At 38.5% G+C, this 5,533-nt stretch overlaps 1 pseudogene; it reads left to right on the top strand.

The window, feature by feature from the left end:
* The first annotated feature begins 4,132 nt into the window (after positions 1-4,132).
* On the top strand, positions 4,133-4,551 carry LOC116557287 (annotated as a pseudogene).
* Positions 4,552-5,533: the final 982 nt, after the last annotated feature.

The raw sequence follows: 5,533 nt of genomic DNA, 5'->3' as shown, positions 1-5,533 counted from the left end.
TTATAAGCATTCATGGATGGCTAACCGAATTGGTTTTTATTAAGCATGGTTTGGATACCACCATGGATGTGTGAACTTTGTTCCATTTGACAAGGATGAGCTGTATCCCTTATCTTTTTATCTGTATCTTCACAGATACATGACATTCTCATGAAAAAATCTTCCTATTTAAGGAAAATATATTAAAGACAAGCTATATAACAAACAGATGCTAAATACTACTGCTTAAAGAAAGCAAAAGTTTCTTTATTTCACTGTATGCAGAGGATGGTTCAGGGCAGCCTGGCTCCCTGATATCAGTTAAGACTCGGGGTACCTTCCATTAGCTTGTACAACCATCCCTTAGGGCACTGTTGCTGTATGCATGGCCAAAGTGGGACTGCTCCCTATCTCATTTTCTTCAAGTGAAAAAGGAAAAGAGAACAGCAACAAACATGCCCTGTGCCCTATGGCTAGTAGAACTGGTTACTTCTCACGTTTTATAGCAATAAGTAACCACAAAGGATGCTGGGAAATGTGGTCTGCCCTGGTAGTCACATGCCCAGAAAAAGAAGGAAAATAGATTTTGGTAGACAGCCAGCAGTTTCCATCAAATGTTTTCTTTTGTTGATTTGCAGAATTATATCTCCAAGATAAATAATTTGTGATTTCAATAAGCATTTTCTTTCACTGATTCATAGCAATTTAAACCTGATTTCGTATTCTGTTGGATTGCTATTTTATTGTGCTATGAGGAAAGCAAAATTTATGCTTGGGAGTAAAGTACTCACTGATTTGCACTGTTTTCTTGCACAAAGCAAGATAGCCCAGGAGTCTTTTGAATGAAGAATACATTTTCCTCAGGGTCCAGGGATAAATACTCATGATTTGGGGAAATTAAATAAGCAAAAATAAATGGACTTGAAAAGTGTAAAGCTTTTTATAAATGCAAGATTGTTATTATTACAGTATTATTATCACTTAAGTGTTAGTGGTCCATTCTTTATAGGATATTATGTGTATTGGCTCAACAAGGAGTTGGCCTTCTTACAAAGACATTTTGTTTTTTACTTTCCAGTTTACTTTTCCAGACTATCCTAGAGAGTTCAAAGTGTGATCTGCTAGCTGTCTGTAATGTGATGATAATTATAACAGACTTTGTCACAGAAATGAATGATATAGTAAAAACCCTATGCTTTCATTATCATGATTCTACACAGTTACACATTTTTAGCTTCTTCTCCGGAACTCACCAAATTTCCTTTGTTGCTAATATACTCATTTCCCACAAGTTATGCTAATTTTTTTAGAATTTATTCTTACTCTTTTAGAAAAAGCTGCATTAGCTGGGACTCGGTGGCTCATGCCTATAATCCCAGCATTTTGGGAGGCCGAGGTGGGTAGCTCGCTTGAGGCCAGAAATTCAAGACCAACCTGGCTAACATAGCAAAACCTTGTCTCTACTAAAAATATAAAAATTAGACAGGTATGGTGGTACATGCCTGCAATCCCAGCTACTCAGGAGGCTGAGTTACAAAGATCTCTTGAACTCAAGTGGTAGAGGTTGCAGTGAGCTGAGATCACGCCACTGCACTCCAGCCTGGGTAACAGAGTGATACTCTTCTGTCTCAAAAAAAAAAAAAGATGAAGTAGAAAAAAGCTACATTAAAATTTACATTTGTTTTTTTTCTTTTTATTTTTTTTGAGACGGAGTCTCGCTCTTGTTACCCAGGCTGGAGTGCAATGGCGCGATCTCGGCTCACCGCAACCTCCGCCTCCTGGGTTCAGGCAATTCTCCTGCCTCAGCCTCCTGAGTAGCTGGGATTACAGGCACGCGCCACCATGCCCAGCTAATTTTTTGTATTTCTAGTAGAGATGGGGTTTCACCATGTTGACCAGGATGGTCTCGATCTCTTGACCTCGTGATCCACCAGCCTCGGCCTCCCAAAGTGCTGGGATTACAGGCTTGAGCCACCGTGCCCGGCAAAATTTACATTTGTTTATTGTGGTACTGGCTTTTCCACTTAAGATTCCCAAAAATGTTGGAAATAGTTTTGGAGAAATACTTTTTATTTATTTATTTTTTACAATGATTCTATAAACAAGTCTCTTGACAAAAAGAGCTTATTTGTCTCACAGAGGTATGCCTACTTTGGTTGGTGAGAAGACACCTGCAAACATATTGATTCTTCTCAGGAAAAGAAAAAAAAGCCAACTTATTTTTCTTTCATAATATGCTCTGTTATTATCATTGAATTGGTATGATTGTTGTCAAACAAATTACTTCTTATGGTTCCCTATGATTTTTAGTTTCACACTATTTATATGAAATTTTCTACCAATCTTTGAGAAAAAACTAGTAGAAGAGGAGCTTTACAGTAATAATAATAATGTAAGGATATCCAAAAAAATAAGATAGTATTAGAAGAGTGGACTAATTTTTTTAAATCAGATAATCCTGTGTACCAGAAACTATAAAGCATGAAGAAGAAATTCTTGCCTTCAAAGAGCTACATTCTAATTTTAGAAAAATTAGACCACACTGAGCATATGCATAGAGTTAGTCTTGTGGAAAACATACTACTTGTAGAAAGTACCTACCCTGAGTCACTCAAACATTAGCCTAGATCTTACTTAGGTTAATTTTATACACCACTCCTATTGTTTTAAGAACGTTTGTCCTCTACAAATGTCTCCTCTTTCAAAAATAAGCCCATTTGGGGATTATGGTAATCTTTGCTCCTGATTAAAATTTCTATATCCTGTTGCTTTGTATTTTACCTTTCACAGTAGCTTAATCCATATTCTATGGTTTTGTGATTAACCCTGAATATGGAATCTTAGTGTTGGTTTCACATGAGCCTCATTGGAACATAAAGCACGTCTCTTTGTTTCATTTACAATTTCTGCAATAGCATTGATTTACCTTGCCTAGTTTTGTTCACTGAGCAAAGAATTTTCTTTCGAGATTTCGCTTTCTTTCTTTCTTTAATTGGTTAGCTCTGGTAGGTGATTTTGTAGTTTTTCTGAGGGGGGGATTCAAAGCACTGATCAGTAATTCATAAAGCTGATTTTTTTTTTCCACAATTGAAATAAGCAGAGACATTTGGCAATCCACAAATGCTAGCCCTACTGTCCGCAGTGTTAAGATAACTGATTAGTTCCGCAGCCCTGCTCAACACCTCCCAGCATGCACCTATAATGGGCCATAAACTTGAAAGCCCCCAGGCCTCTTTCCCTGTTTCTGGGTGAGGTTTGCAGTGTGGAGGAGGGGTGGCAAGCCCGGTAAGAATGAGTGGGAAACACTGACAGAATTACAGGGGGAATGGGAAAAAAAGAACTTAAGAGGATTATAACAAGAAAGGAAGCATTTGGAGTCCTGGGAGGTGATGCCAGTCAGGATCTCTGAATTGCTAATAAAAGAGAAATTTTCCCCTTCCTTATATAGGCCTGAGGCAGGGAATTTCTTTTTCCCTCTTATTCCTTTCCATCTTTCCTCTCAGGCGGTGATGGTACTGCCCTTAGGGAGGAAAGGGACCAGGTCAACTTTTCCAGAGAAGGAAGTTCCGTTGAAAGGATAGCTTTCACATTACATGTTCATGGAGTAGGAAGGAGCAATCCAAAGAGGCATGTTTTAGCTGGGTAAGCTGATGACATCTGAAAACCTCGGGCCAACCTGACTCTAAGTGGAATGTAGAAAATTGTTATTCAACAGTGGCTATTCAATTTAGGGAGTTCTATGAAGGGCTTTTTCACAAAAAGCCTTAGACTTTCCGAAGGAAGTACAGGCAATGCGAACCACTTAAATGAATATTTTAATCTTGAAGTGTGTTTTATTCATATTAGATTATGCAAGTCTTTTTTTATGAACATGTTGCAAATAGTACTAGAGAATACTGTAGTTTTTAATTTTTTAAAGAATATTACCAGACTTGTTACTAGCCACATATTTTTTTTCTCATGAGCCTATTTCTAGTGCTTATACTTTAACAGATACTCTAAAAGATTGGCAGAGATATTAAAAATTCTGAATATGTGGAATTGCTGAACGTAGAGGTTAGAATGCTTTTTTTTTAACAGGATAAATTTGCTTATAATTTAAGAACAGTGTCAAAATCTACTTCCTTTCTCCTTCTTTCCGGCAGCGCTCAAAATGTTGAAGCGAGGACGTGGTGGGTCCCCTTTTGGGAAGTTCTGGATTTCCTTGGGTCTTTCAGAAGGAGCGTAATCAACTGTGCTGACAACACAGGAGCCAAAAACCTGTATTTTATCTCCGTGAGGCGGGTGAAGGGGCGGCTGAACAGACTTCCCTGCTGGTGTGGGTGACAGGGTGATGGCTACAGTCAAGAAAGGCAAACTGAGCTCAGAAAAAAGGTACAATCCAGCAGTGGTCATTGGACAACCAAGTTGTACTGGAGAAAAGATGGTGTGTTTCTTTATTTTGAAGATAGTGCAGAAGTCATAGTGGACAGTAAAGGCGAGATAAAAGGTCTACCATTACAGGACCAGGAGCAAAGAAGTATGCAGACTTGTGGCCCCTGGATTGCATTAAATGTTGGCAGCCTTGTGTGATTCTCCAGTGTATTTGTAAAAAACAAAAACAAAAACAAACAAACAAAAAACTTTAAACCTATTAAAAAGTATTTGTTCCCAGTTAAAAAAAAAAATAGTGCCAAAATACTTTAATAGAAGCCAACTTATAAATACTTATGGTATTTTAATGTCCTACAAAATTATTTTTGAAGGACTGAGGCAACTGTGAACAGGTTTGTTAAACCTTCAATATTCATTCAAAAGCAGGAGAGCTCTGGGGCAAGAATAGAGGGGAATTTCATGAGTAGCCTACAGCTAAAATAATACACAGGGAAAAAGAAAAACCCTTATCTGGAACCCTAACACCACTAAACATGTTTTTCTATGTGGCATGACTATTTCTCTGAGTTTTTTAGCCAAAGGAAGAGTATGTATTTAAGAAACTATGTGATGATTCAGTGATTGAGTCCAATGAGTATATTAAGCAGTGAAAGTGGTCAAGTAAGACATATTTCTTTCTTCATACTTTGCTTCTTTTCAGTGCTCAGGAATTCTGGTGAAAGGAACACTACTAGAGAACACTGAAGGAGGCATGCCAGGTGGTTCTGCTTTCCCACGGCTCCCTACAATGAATGCCTTGAGAGGGCATTGACATGACCACTGGATGCCAGTACATCTGTCCACAGCTGATGAGTCTCATACCCTTCAGTCACAATGAGAGATGGATGATCTGAGCAAAAGCCAAGTCTTCAGGTTAAATCTCTCTTTTTTTTTTTTTTTTTTTTTTTTTTTGAGATGGAGTCTCACTCTCACCCAGACTAGAGTGTAGTGGTAATCTTGGCTCATTGCAACCTCCACCTCCTGGGTTCAAGTGATTCTCCTGCCTCAGCCTCCCAAGTAGCTGGGATGCTTCCCAAGGCACCTGCCACCATACCTGGCTAATTTTTTTTTTTTTTGAGACGGAATCTCACTCTGTCGCCAGGATGGAGTGCAGTGGTGTGATCTCAGCTCACTACAACTT

This window comes from Sapajus apella, unplaced genomic scaffold (genome assembly GCF_009761245.1).
Source record: "Sapajus apella isolate SASKATOON/1434 unplaced genomic scaffold, GSC_monkey_1.0 scaffold19, whole genome shotgun sequence".
Lineage (NCBI taxonomy): Eukaryota > Metazoa > Chordata > Mammalia > Primates > Cebidae > Sapajus > Sapajus apella.
The sequence above is the reverse complement of the archived record's forward strand: the minus strand, read 5'-3'. Positions and strand labels throughout refer to the sequence as shown.